Below are 15,328 nucleotides of genomic sequence, written 5' to 3' on the forward strand. Positions count from 1 at the left end.
GCTTTTCCAACAGCCTTCAAGGACTTCCCACATATGCTGAGCTCTTGTTGGCTGCTTTTCATTCACTCTGCGTACAACTCATCTCAAACCATCTCAATTGGGTTGAGGTCAGGTGATTGTGGAGGCCAGGCCATCTGATGCAGCACTCCACCACTCTCCTTTTTGGTCACATAGTACTTACACATCCTGGAGGTGTGTTGGGTCATTGTCCTGTTGAAAAACAAATGATAGTGGGACTAAGTGCAAACCAGATGGAATGGCGTATCGCTGCAGAATGCTGTGGTAGCCAATGCATGTTAAGTGTGCCTTGAAATCTAAATAAATCACAGACGGTGTCACCAGCAAAGCACCATCACACCTCCTCCTCCATACTTCATGTTGGGAACCACACATGCGGAGATCATCCGCTCACCTACTCTGCGTCTCACAAAGACACGGCAATTGGAACCAAAAATCGCAAAACTGGACTCGTCAGACCAAAGGACAGATTTCCACCGGTCTACATGTCCATTGCTCGTGTTTCTTGGCCCAATCAAGTCTCTTCTTCTTATTTGTGTACTTTAGTATTGGTTTCTTTGCAGCAATTCGACCACAAAGGCCTGATTCACTCAGTCTCCTCTGAACAGTTGATGTTGAGATGTGTCTGTTACTTGACCTCCGTGAAGCATTTACTTGGTCTGCAATCTGACATGCAGTTAACTCTAATGAACTTGTCCTCTGCAGCAGAGGTAACTCTGGGTCTTCCTTTCCTGTGGCAGTCCTCATGAGAGCCAGTTTCATCATAGTGCTTAAAAGGTTTTTGTGACTGCACTTGAAGTAATTTTCAAAGTTCTTGAGATTTTCCGGATTGACTGACCTTCATGTCTTAAAGTAATGATGGACTGTCGTTTATTTCCTGTTCTTGCCATAATATGGACTTGATCTTTTACCAAGTAGGGCTATCTTCAGTATACCATCCCTACCTTGTCACAACTGATTGGCTCAAACGCATTAAGAAGGAAAGAAATTCAACAAATGTACTTTTAATAAGGCACACCTGTTAATTGAAATGCATTCAAGGTGACTACATCATGACGCTGGTTGAGAGAATGCCAAAAGTGTGCAAAGCTGTCATCAAGGCAAAGGGTGGCTACTTTGAAGAATCTCAGATATAAATAATATTTTGATTTGTTTTTTTGGTTACTACATGATTCCATATGTGTTATTTCATAGTTTTGATGTCTTCACTTTTATTCTACAATGCAGAAAATAAAGAAAAACCCTGGAATGAGTAGGTGTCCAAACTTTGGAATGGTACTGTATATAAACTCAGCAAAAAAAGAAACATCCCTTTTTCAGGACCCTGTCTTTCAAAGATAATTTGTAAAATTCCAAATAACTTCACAGATCACAGATCTTCATTGTAAAGGGTTGAAACACTGTTTCCCATGCTTGTTCAATGAACCATAAACAATTAAGGAACATGCACCTGTGGAACGGTCGTTAAGACACTAACAACTTACAGACGGTAGGCAAATAAGGTCACAGTTATGAAAACTTAGGTCACTAAAGAGGCCTTTCTACTGACTCTGAAAAACACCAAAAGAAAGATGCCCAGGGTCCCTGCTCATCTGTGTGAACGTGCCTTAGGCATGCTACAAGGAGGCATTCAAGGTTTTAATGCTAACCTACAAAGCATTACATGGGCTTGCTCCTACCTATCTTTCCGATTTGGTCCTGCCGTACATACCCACACGTACGCTACGGTCACAAGACGCAGGCCTCCTAATTGTCCCTAGTATTTCTAAGCAAACAGCTGGAGGCAGGGCTTTCTCCTATAGAGCTCCATTTTTATGGAATGGTCTGCCTACCCATGTGAGAGACGTAGACTCGGTCTCAACATTTAAGTCTTTACTGAAGACTCATCTCTTCAGTGGGTCATATGATTGAGTGTAGTCTGGCCCAGAAGTGTGAAGGTGAACGGAAAGGCTCTGGAGCAACGAACCGCCCTTGCTGTCTCTGCCTGGCCGGTTCCCCTCTCTCCACTGGGATTCTCTGCCTCTAACCCTATTACAGGGGCTGAGTCACTGGCTTACTGGTGCTCTTTCATGCCGTCCCTAGGAGGGGTGCATCACTTGAGTGGGTTGAGTCACTGACGTGATCTTCCTGTCTGGGTTGGCGCCCCCCCTTGGGTTGTGCCGTGACGGAGATCTTTGTGGGCTATACTCGTCCTTGTCTCAGGATGGTAAGTTGGTGTTTGAAGATATCCCTCTAGTGGTTTGGGGGCTGTGCTTTGGCAAAGTGAGTGGGGTTATATCCTTCCTGTTTGGCCCTGGGTATCATCGGATGGGGCCACAGTGTCTCCTGACCCCTCCTGTCTCAGCCTCCAGTATTTATGTTGCAGTAGTTTATGTGTCGGGGGGCTAGGGTCAGTTTGTTATATCTGGAGTACTTCTCCTGTCTTATCTGGTGTCCTGTGTGAATTTAAGTATGCTCTCTCTAATTCTCTCTTTCTCTCTCTCTCTCGGAGGACCTGAGCTCTAGGACCATGCCTCAGGACTACCTGGCATGATGACTCCTTGCTGTACCCAGTCCACCTGGCCGTGCTGCTGCTCCAGTTTCAACTGTTCTGTCTGCGGCTATGGAACCCTGATCTGTTCACCGGACGTGCTACCTGTCCCAGGCCTGCTGTTTTCAACTCTCTAGAGACAACAGGAGCGGTAGAGATACTCTTAATGATCGGCTATGAAAAGACAACTGACATTTACTCCTGAGGTGCTGACTTGCTGCACCCTCGACAACTACTGTGATTATTATTATTTGACCATGCTGGTCATTTATGAACATTTGAACATCTTGGCCATGTTCGGTTATAATCTCCACCCGGCACAGCCAGAAGAGGACTGGCCACCCCTCATAGCCTGGTTCCTCTCTAGGTTTCTTCCTAGGTTTTGGCCTTTCTAGGGAGTTTTTCCTAGTTTTTCCTTCTACACCTGCATTGCTTGCTGTTTGGGGTTTTAGGCTGGGTTTCTGTACAGCACTTTGAGATATCAGCTGATGTAAGAAGGGCTATATGTTGATGAGTACTGCAGATGTGGCCAGGGCAATAAATTGCAATGTCCGTACTGTGAGACGCCTAAGACAGCGTTACAGAGAGACAGGACGGACAGCTGATCGTCCTCGCAGTGGCAGACCACGTATACCTAAACCTGCACAGGATCGGTACATCCGAACATCACACCTGCGGGACAGGTACAGGATGGCAACAACAACTGCCCAAGTTACACCAGGAACACACAATCCTTCCATCAGTGCTCAGGCTGTCCGCAATAGGCTGAGAGAGGCTGGACTGAGGGCTTGTAGGCCTCTTGTAAGGCAAGTCCTCACCAGACATCACCGGCAACAACATCGCCTATGGGCACAAACCCACCGTCGCTGGACAAGACCAGCAAAAAGTGCTCTTCACTGACGAGTCGCGGTTTTGTCTCACCAGGTTCCTTTATCGTCGAAGTAATGAGCGTTACACCGAGACCTGTACTCTGGAGCGGGATTGATTTGGAGGTGGAGGGTCTGTCATGGTCTGGGGCGGTGTGCGAAGAGCCCGGATCTTACTCCTATTGAGTTTGTCTAGGACCTGTTGCATCGGCGGGTGAGGTGCTAGGGCCATTCCCCCCAGAAATGTCTGGGAACTTGCAGGTGCCTTGGTGGAAGAGTGCGGTAACATCTCATAGCAAGACCTTGCAAATCTGGTCCAGTCCATGAGGAGGAGATGCACTGCAGTACTTAATGTAGCTGGTGGCCACACCAGATACCGAATGTTACTTTTTTATTTATTTTTTATTTTTTATTATTATTATTATTATTATTATTATTTTTTTAATTTTACCCCATTTTCTCCCCAATTTTTCGTGGTATCCAATTGCTAGTAATTACTATCTTGTCTCATCGCTACAACTCCAGTACGGGCTCGGGAGAGACGAAGGTCGAAAGCCATGCGTCCTCCGAAACTCAACCCAACCAAGCCGCACTGCTTCTTAACACAGCGCGCCTCCAACCCGGAAGCCAGCCGCACCAATGTGTCGGAGGAAACACCGTGCACCCGGATCCCTTGGTTAGTGCGCACTGCGCCCGGCCCGCCACAGGAGTCGCTGGTGCGCGATGAGACAAGGATACCCCTACCGGCCAAACCCTCCCTAACCCGGACGATGCTAGGCCAATTGTGCGTCGCCCCACGGACGCGGCCGGCTGCGACAGAGCCTGGGCGCGAAACCAGAGTCTCTGGTGGCGCAGCTAGCGCTGCGATGCAGTGCCCTAGACCACTGCGCCACCCGGGAGGCCCGAATGTTACTTTTGACCCCCCCCTTTGTTCAGGGACACATTATTCCATTTCTGTTAGTCACATGTCTGTGGAACTTGTTCAGTTTAAACGCAATTGACAGTGAGAGGACGTTTCTTTTTTTGCTGAGTTTACATGTTGAACAGCGTGGGGCTCAAGCTGCATCCTTGTTTCACCCATGGTCCTGTGGAAAGAAAGAATTCTGTGTGTTTTTTTTTTTACACCACAGGCCTTTTTTGGTTGGAGGGTTTGTATTTTGTCCTGTAGTTCATCGTTGGTTGCGCCTTCTTGGGTGCGTGACAACACTCCAAGCCCTTACCAAACACAAAACAATGCCTGGTGGACAATCTCTCTCCCCTCTGAACTAAAACCAGTAGTAACTTCAAAGGCACATCTTATATTCCCTCACCCCAATAACATTGTTGCTGAGGAGGACTTGTCAGCTAGCTACAGGGTTAGAGTCACCTCAGCAGTTTTTTTATCAAACAGCTCAGCTAGCCTCACTAGCTAGCTAATGAGATTAGGCAGTCTGCGTCTTGACTCGGGAGCTCATCATGGGCACATAGACATGTCACGTAGGCTTCGGGAGCCATCTGGTTGGATATTATTCCACCATGGGCAACAACAACAGGCTACTAGTTCATTTTCACTAAAATCTGTTCAACTCATAGTTAATTCCACTGACCATCGCATGAGGAGGATAGCTACTTTACTAAAATGTAGCTAGTTAGCTCACTGGCCAGGCAGGCAGTAGCCACTACTAACCAACTAATTGTGGATTTCCTATTTTTTTATACATTTGGGTCAACTTGCTCATATCAAGCAACAGACAGTTTGTGGAATTGTTAAAAATAACAATTAACAGACTCGTTTTATAGATTGGTAGCTAGCTGGTCAGGCTTTAATATATTTCACAATTAATTAAACTGAAGCTGGGTTTCCCAAGATGTTTGGTGCTTACTGCTTATGCCGGCGAGCGAGCTTAAACACACGGCTCTGCAGCGCAGTTACACGCTCATGAAGGCTCAACCAATCACCTAACGTAACTCATGAATATTAATGACTTTGCCTCCGGCTATCCTACGAAAGTAAATTTCACATACCAGAGTCCACGCTAGCTAGCACACAATGTCCTTCGCCCCCGCCTACCACTGCGCCTGCCCTTGTCATCATTAACAGAACTGCTGGAAAGTAGTGCTCGGCAAGTGGGGAGGAAGGACACTGTGTACTGGTATCCTTGCTATCTAGCGGTGTCGCAATATATATATACACAGAAGTATGTGGACACCCACCCCTTCAAATTTGTGGAGTTGGCTATTTCAGACACACCTGTTGCTGACAGGTGTATAAAATCGAGCATACTGACATACAATCTCCATAGACAAACATTGGCAGTAGAATGGCCTTACTGAAGAGCTCAGTGACTTTCAACGTGGCACCGTCATAGGATGCCACCTTTCCAACAAGTCAGTTCGTAAAATGTCTGCCCTGCTAGAGCTGCCCCGTTCAACTGTAAGTGTTTTTATTGTGAAGTGGAAACGTCTCGGAGCCACAAACGGCTCAGACAGAAAGCGGTAGGCTACACAAGCTCACAGAACAGGGCCGCCAAGTTCTGAAGCGCATAGCACGTAAATATCATCTGTCCTCAATTGCAACACTTACTATCGAGTTCCAAACTGCCTCTGGAAGCAACGTCAGCAAAATAACTGTTTGTTGGGAGCTTATTGAAATGGGTTTCCATGGCCGAGCAACCGCACACAAGCTTAAGATCACCATGCGCAATACCAAATGACGGCTGCCTTGGTGTAAAGCACACCGCCCTTGGACTCTGGAGCAGTGGAAGCGTGCTCTCTGGAATGATGAATCACACTTCACCATCTATCAGTCCAATGGTGGAATCTGCGTTTGGCGGATAACAGGAGAATGCTACCTGCACAAATGCAGCGCTAACTGTTAAGTTTGGTGAAGGAATACTGGTCTGGGTCTGTTTTTCCATGCTTTGGGCTAGACAATGACATTCTAGACGATTCTGTGCTTCCAACCTTGTGGCCACAGTTTGGGGAAGGCCTTTCCTGTTTCAGCATGCACAAAGCGAGGTCCAAACAGAAATGGTTTGTCGAGATCGGTGTGGAAGAACTTGTCTGGTCTGCACAGAGCCCTGACTTCAATGGCGACTACGAGTCAGGCCTAATCACCCACCATCTGTGCCCGACCTCACTAATGCTCTTGTGGCTGAATGGAAACAAGTTCCCACAGCAATGTTCCAACATCTAGTGGAAAGCCTTCCCAGAAGAGTGGAGGCTGCTATTGCAGCAAGGCCCAGGATTTTGGAATGAGATGCTCGACGAGCAGGTGTCCGCATACTTTTGGTCATGTAGTGTAGTTAATAGGATAATATTATTTGAAGATGAAATATTGCAATTATTGATAATAAAATCTTCAGAAATCAGCAATTAGGGAAGGTTTTTTGCACATTCTTTCCACAATTCACTTTATTTTATGGTTCTGTAATAAAACACTTAAGACATTTATAAATTGTGTTTTTACCATTTATTAATCATGACTCCCACAATAATAAACCATTTACTAATCATTAGTGAAGTATTTTTGAAGTCCATAATCTAAAGGGAGTACTATTTACTGTAAACTTTATAAATACTTTATAAATGTTGAGTGACCAGTGGAATTTCATGACACTAGCAGACATTCCTGCAGCGGCGTGTATTCATGAATGCATCTCGTTCTTTCGTTGTCCACCGGTGACTAGCTATCAATTTCCTAAATTAGCCTTTAATGGATATAGGGATTTGGACTTCAAATCCAAATCAAATGTATTTAAATAGCCCTTCTTACATCAGCTGATATATCAAAGTGCTGTACAGAAACCCAGCCTAAAACCCCAAACAGCAAGCAATGCAGGTGTAGAAGCACGGTGGCTAGGAAAAACTCCCTAGAAAGGCCAAAACCTAGGAAGAAACCTAGAGAGGAACCAGGCTACGAGGGGTGGCCAGTCCTCTTCTGAGTGTGCCGGGTGGAGATTATAACCGAACATGGCCAAGATGTTCAAATGTTCATAAATGACTAGCATGGTCAAATAATAATCACAGTAGTTGTCGAGGGTGCAACAAGTCAGCACCTCAGGGGTAAATGTCAGTTGGCTTTTCATAGCCGATCATTGAGAGTATCTCTACCGCTCCTGTTGTCTCTAGAGAGTTGAAAACAGCAGGCCTGGGACAGGTAGCACGTCCGGTGAACAGGTCAGGGTTCCATAGCCGCAGACAGAACAGTTTAAACTGGACCAGCAGCACGGCTTTTACTTAATTCTCCATACTGGCCGTACTGGCGATTCTGATCCAACCATTAAATTCATACATTGTGCCCCTGGTCTGAGAGGAAGGAAGAACAACATGTAGCTAGATGTAGAAGGCTCATGTTAACTAGCTGACCTGGCACATCATTGTCCATGAAAGAAAGTTAGGCTATCGATCAAGTATTTTAGCCAGGTAGCCTAGGACAACAAAAACGAAAAGCATGTACTATATAACAGAGTCATAGACCATTTAGGCAACATGAAAGAGGTTGGCATTGACATTTCTCTACAAGTAGGGTGAGTCAACATGCTTTTTTCTACTTGCAAACACACAGACACACACACAGAGAGAGAGAGAAAAATCAGTACCATTAACAGCCACCAGTGCTTAATTTGTATATCGGGAGGTGCCGGAACAAACAGTGACCAAGAGAGAGGGGTGACCTGGGGAGTACTGAGGTACTGGAATGCATACAACAACAAAAAAACTCCTTTATAATAAAGCATTGCATTCACATCATAGCATTTGCATGCTGGCAGAGAGCAGTAGAGTAGAGGCAACATGTACGTACATACCCCAACCAGAAGCCATGGATTACAGGCAGCATCCGCACTGAGCTAAAGGCTAGAGCTGCCACTTTCAAGGAGCGGGACTCTAACCCGGAAGCTTATAAGAAATTCCGCTATGCCCTCAGACAAACCATCAAACAGGCAAAGCGTCAATACAGGACTAAGATCGAGTCGCACTACACCGGCTCTGATGCTTGTCAGATGTGGCAGACTACAAAGGGAAGCACAGCCGAGAGACGCCCAGTGACACGAGCCTACCAGACGAGCTAAACTACTTCTATGCTCGCTTCGAGGCAAATAACACATGCATGAGGGCACCAGCTGTACCGGAAGACTGTGTGATCACGCTCTCCGCAGCCGATGTGAGTAAGACCTTTAGACAGGTCAACATTCACAAGGCCGCAGGGCCAGATGGATTACCAGGACGTGTAATGTGAGCATGCGCTGACCAACTAGCAAGTGTCTTCACGGACATTTTCAACCTCTCCCTGTCCGAGTCTGTAATACCAACATGTTTTAAGCAGACCACCATAGAACATGCCCAAGAACACTAAGGTAACCCGCCTAAATGACTACTGACCCGTAGCACTCACGTCTGTAGCCATGACGTGCTTTGAAAACGTTGGCCTTTGGTAAACATATTTCATGCAATTCTACATCATTTTACATGACTGGATACTTTGGCTCAATCTTTGTTAATACCACAAAAATTATTGAAATGGCAGGCTACTTTGACACTGACAAACTGAGATCAATGAAAACTACCTTGTCTTGAATCAATCAATAGCCTAGGCCTAGGTGTGTAAAGATACATATTGAAGGAGTTTATAGTTCTAATAATGCTTACCACTTTGACTCACCCAATGATGTGCCAAACGCCTCTCTCTCTCTCTTTTGTAAAACAATATAAGGCGTCAAACTGACGTCACGTTCATGTCACGTGACACGTATATATGTCATGTAGACGAAGTGGTCACGTCGTGTAATGTGGCACTGACACGTCACGCGTCAGTTTGCTTGTAAGTTTATTATGAACAATCTCACCATGAACGCCTTACAACCGTTTACAAGTACATGATTTTGTAAAAATACAATTTTATTGCCAGAGTAATCTAATCTATTTCATTTGTCGATTTTCAATACAAAAATTATTCGGCTAGTTGATATCGCAGCCAGCCACCATTACTGTGTAGATATGCCTATTTCTCACATCAATACAGACACAAGGGATTCTTTGTTGGAGGTAGCACTATTCAGAAATAAGAGACAGTCTAGGTCTCTAGTGGCGCATTCAAAACAACTGGGAACTCTGCAATCTCTGCAATCTCTGACTTCCAACTTCAGTGCTGCATTCAAGGCAACTGCGAACTCGGGGGAAAAAACAAGCTCAGACTGGGAAAAATTGTTTTGAACGGTCATTCAACTTGGAATTCCAATTCAGAAACTTTGGCATCTTTCTCCGACCTGAAAATCACTGATGTCATGATTTGACCCCGTTTTTTTCCCCAGAGTTCCCAGTTTACTGGTTTAACAGACACAATCACTGTCACCATGCAATCCGTAGGCTATACATTTCTGGGGAGATGTCTTATGGTTAAAAGCAGGGCTCGAATTGAGACGGTATGTGAGGATATAGGCCTAACCCTTGTTATAGACAGGTAAAAAGCATATGCTACCCCTTGTTTGCTTAGCCTTAGAAAAAACAACGGTCCAGATTATGTAAGGTGATCTAGGCTATAACAATGATTAACTCCACGAGCCTATAAAACGGTCTTGCTCAGTGTCAATTTACTTTCACAGATTTTCACTCACATGGCAATCAGAGCCTGAAATACTGAATTCTGGTGGGTGGAATAGAGAGGAGGTGGGTGCTGTGTGAGTGGGAGGTTCTGCCTGTCACTTGTTCTCAACAGGCAATCAGTCTCGGAAGGGGAACTCAAAGAGTTAGACAGCGAAGTCCAGGCACTGCTGCTCTGTTGGTTCTGAGTGTTTGCAATCCTAGTATTTTTAGTTCATCTGTGTATCTCACATTATGTGCCGAGTATGATAGAGCAAGAACATTTCTTAGCAGATATTGACAACATGACAACAACAGTAGCTGTAGATGATGTGATGAAAAATTGGAGGGTGGTTGGTAATAGAGGACATCAGGTGGACCAACGTCTGGGTTTTGGGCAGAACCCCTAGATCCGGGAGAACAGGAGCAGTGTAAAGGGAACAGGGTAGGAGGCAGAGAAGTAAACAAGCAAACACACAGGTTATGTAAAAATACAGGTAGTGAATGATTTAATTGAACTGTTTGATTAGACATGCAATAATGTTAATGGCGAACAGAAAAGAAAGGAGACCTGTCTGTAATGTTTTATGTCAGTGAGGTGGATGAGGGAGGTAAGGGATGGTCCCTGGAAAAGATGAGAGAGGTGAGTTGTGATAGAAACTCTGGGGTGGTGTCACAACCACTGGAGTCATACACCTTAAGAGTACCTACCTGGCAGCGGAGGTTACTTAATGTGACCCAGTACTTAGCCTTGAGATTGACTATTTGGAGAAACCCCAGGGCCAGTGTTGGTACTGCTGACAGCATGGCGATGCCGGCCATCGCGAGGAGGCAAATGCAAATAGTTATCATCTGAGATTTCTATAATCACCTTTATGGATGGTGACCCCAGCTAGGAGCAACAGAGCAGCAAGGATTCTCAGATCTCGCCTCCTTTCGTCCTTCCAAACCAAGTCATTCGCCCGGATGTCGGTCCCCTCCTTGATTCTCCTCCAGTTGCTCTCCTTCTGTTTCTCCTGCGCCTTGTCCATACAAACATAGCAATAGATAAACAACTAGATGTCAATCACAAATTTTAAATACTACAGTATATCCAATAATTGTATAAACTATTGCAATGTTTACCTCAGTCAACAGTTGCAGCTCCTGTCCATACAGCAGGCAATGTGAGTACAATGTGAGTACAATGTGGAAACTGCTGTTGTGTGCAAAGAGAATGACCTTCAGGTTGTCCTCCCACCATACCTGGAACCCGTCAAGGGACTTGCCCATGGCAGTCTTAGGGGTGTGGTTGGTTTGTTCATCCAAACCTGGAGGAGGGGGTGGAAAGGAATATCTATTGACAATGGAAGATATTGAAATGTCTGATTATGTAACAAGGAAAAACTCAAACTAATTGTAAAAAAAACAAAAAACAAACCATTGGTGACAGAATATAACCTATAACATCCGTACCTTGTTCCAGAGTTCACGACCTCGGTCACTTAAGATGACCTTAGGAGAACCGTGGGTGTTGAAGATGTCCATCATCGCCTTGGAGGTGGCCTCGCCAGTGTTGTCCTTGATGGGTATCACACAAAATAAAATCTATTTTTGGTTCCAAGCACCCTTTTTTAAATGGGCTACAGAATGGAGTTAAGCACGTTCTCTTCCTTTACAGACCTTAATGTGTATTGCCTCCATCCACTTTGTCACGACTTCCGCCGAAGTTGGCTCCCCTGCCTGTTCGGGCGGTGCCGCGCCCTGTGTTGTGGGCTTGTTTTTTGTGCCACATTAAAGTGCACCTTTTCCCTGTGGAACTCTCTGCTCTCTGCGCCTGATTCTTCCTCACACACCTAGTCCCGCGTGACACACTTGGTCAAATAATCGGTCGCCGTCAGACTGTTGCCATTCCTAAATTTCGTGAAGGGTCCAAATGAGGTCCACCTCTAACATATAAAGTGTTAGAGAGAAGATGACTTAATTCTTACCCGTATCTGTCTCATTCAGTATGCAGATTTTCATATTTGTAAGGATAATGACACACAACCCATAATATTGAACTCTGCAGTGGTAAAATAAAGCAACCATTACAAAATAACTTATCAGGGCAAAATTTGAACTGTGACACTTACCGATCTTGTGCCATGTTGAAACAACTGATGGGCTTTAACTCCTGGGCCACAGTCTTCACCCTCTCAAACTTCTGTCAGGCTAGACTGGTACTGACCTTTAAGCGCAAGGTGATAAATTGAAACATTGTGTTCTCTCTGATACGACATTCATTGAGATCATAATCATTTCTGATATAATAGAACGTGATCAACAAACAAAAGGTTATTTCACTTGCCCACTCCGAAATGGCCAACATGCATCTCGGTCAGCATGGCCTCCTTCTCCTAAGTGAAAATCACCCTCCTGTGTGGCTGGCCATCATTCCCCCGTAGGTACATATGATTGCCTAACAAGTTTGAAGACAAGAGTTGTTGAAATACGTAATTTTGCATGACTGTCGTTCTCTGCCCCCCCATCTCTCTGTCTTTCACTCTCTTCCCAGACACCTAGTTAAGGGCAGTTGGAATGACCATAACTGCTTAGACCTATCCATTTCATTGATCAGGGTTAACTTATGGCTAGATACTTCAATATGACAGACATATAACTCAATGTACAGTTGAAGTCGAAAGTTTACATACACTTAGGTTGGAGTCATTAAAACTCCCTTTTCAACCACTGCACAAATTTCTTAACAAACTATTGTTTTCGCAAGTCGGTTAGGACATCTACTTTGTGCATGACACAAGTCATTTTTCCAACAATTGTTTACATACAGATTATTTCACTTATAATTCACTGTATCACAATTCCAGTGGGTCAGACTTTTACATACACTAAGTTGACTGTGCCTTTAAACAGCTTGGAAAATTCCAGGAAATTATGTCATGGCTTTAGAAGCTTCTGATAGGCTAATTGACATAAATTGAGTCAATTGGAGGTGTACCTGTGGATGTATTTCAAGGCCTACCTTCAAACTCAGTGCCTCTTTGCTTGACATCATGGGAAAATCAAAAGATATCAGCCAAGACCTCAGAAAAAAAATTGTAAACCTCCACAAACAAGTCCTATATCGACATAACCTGAAAGGCCGCTCAGAAAGGAAGAAGCCACTGCTCCAAAACCGGCATAAAAAAGCCAGACTACGGTTTGCAACTACACATGGGGACAAAGATCATACTTTTTGGTGTAATGTCCTCTGGTCTGATGAAACAAAAATAGAACTGCTTGGCCATTATGACCATCGTTATGTTTGGAGGGAAAAGGGGGAGGCTTACAAGCCGTAGAACACCTTCCCAATCATGAAGCACGGGGGTGGCAGCATCATGTTGTGGGGATGCTTTGCTGCAGGAAGGACTAGTGCACTTCACAAAATAGATGGCATCACGAGGTAGGAACATTATGTGGATATATTGAAGCAACATCTCAAGACATCAGCCAGGAAGTTAAAGCTTGGTCACAAATGAGTCTTCCAAATGGACAATGACCCCAAGCATACTTCCAAAGTTGTGGCAAAATGGCTTAAGGACAACAAAGTCAAGGTTTTGGAGTGGCCATCACAAAGCCCTGACCTCAATCCTATAGAAAATTTGTGGGCAGAACTGAAAAAGCGTGTAGGCCTACAAACCTGACTCAGCTACACCAGCTCTGTCAGGAGGAATGGGCCAAAATTCACCCAACTTATTATGGGAAGCTTGTGGAAGGCTACACGAAACATTTGACCCAAGATAAACAATTTAAAGGCAATGCTACCAAATACTAATTGGGTGTATGTGAACTTCTGACACACTGGGAATGTGATGAAAGAAAAGAAAGCTAAAAAATCCTTCTCTCTACAATTATTCTGACATTTCACATTCTTAAAATAAAGTGGCAATCCTAACTGACCTAAAACAGGGAATTTTTACTAGGATTAAATGTCAGGAATTGTAAAAAACGGGGTTTAAATGTACTTGGCTAAGGTGTATGTAAACTTCCGACTTCAACTGTATAACTAGCTACTTCTAGATGACCAACTACCTAGATAAAATATAGTTGTTCATTGCTAAATCCTTCCAGTTATGTAATAGAAGTTAACTGCTTAACGTTACCCTGAATTGTGAATTTCTGCCCTTTACGAATGTTGCGCCTCTTGTCGAGATCAGTGGTGCCTTCATAGTACTTCGCACCGAGGTAAAAACAGTTTCGAGTTGGATATTCAACGTATATTCGCGCTTTCAAACCTCAATAGCGTTCAAACCACTTGAGCCACAGACTCCAAATAAGTGTCATGATGTTGGAAAAATCGCGCACAACATTGCACAGGTCTTATTTTCACGATTTGGACATTAATTCACTTTCCAAAGCTAATAAAACATATGGAAATGTGAGCAGCATTTTGTATTCCTAGTTGAATTAGTTATTGAGCGTAAACAAAGTACAAACTTCTTTTACATTCAAATTCCAATCGCTCCTTCGTCATGTGACCTACTGACTTCAAACAGGGTTCAGAATGTCCACTGAGTGGGCCTACACATTGCACACCCTTTAGTTTGTCCATTTTCATTTCACATGTTCTTACATTCATTTTTCAAAATGTAAAATGTCAATAGCTCCTTGGTCATGTGACCTAGTGACATCGAACAAGGTTAAGAATGTCCACTCAGTGGGCCTACACATTGCACACTCTAGTTTGTCAATTTTCATCTCACATGGGTTTACATTAATCTTTCAAAATGTAAAATTTCAATAGCTCCTTGGTCATGTGACCTAATGACTTCAAACAAGGTTCAGTATGGCCACTGACTACCCTTCTATATTGCACACCCTTTAGTTTGTCCATTTTCATCTCACATGATTTTACATGAATTGTTCTACATTTAACATTTCAATAGCTCCTTGGTCATGTGACCTACTGACCTCAAACAAGGTTCAGAATGTCCACTGACTATATCTTCATATCGCACACTCTGATGTTTGTCTACTTTCATCTCATGCTATTAGACTTAAATCTGTAAGCTTTGCAGGCCTTCATTTTACATGGGTGTTACATTTTTTGGGGGGGGAAGTTAACAAATGTTCCTGCCTCGCAATAACTATCTTTCAAATGGACAGTGAAAAGATCCGCAAATGGCTGTATGTGTTATGGATCAAGGACAGGAGAGGTGTTCAAACAGAGGTGCTTAAAGGAAGGCGCACAGGTAGGCCTCATGAAAAACAACGTTTCATATTGTCTTTTAAATCACGGTAATAGGCAGTGATTTGTCAGTCAGAGTGAGCTTGATAACGTGAAAGAATCCTTTTCATAGCATCACTTTCATATACTGTACATTAAGACAAATCC

Source organism: Salvelinus fontinalis, chromosome 2 (assembly GCF_029448725.1).
Source record: "Salvelinus fontinalis isolate EN_2023a chromosome 2, ASM2944872v1, whole genome shotgun sequence".
In the NCBI taxonomy this organism is placed as follows: Eukaryota; Metazoa; Chordata; class Actinopteri; order Salmoniformes; family Salmonidae; genus Salvelinus; species Salvelinus fontinalis.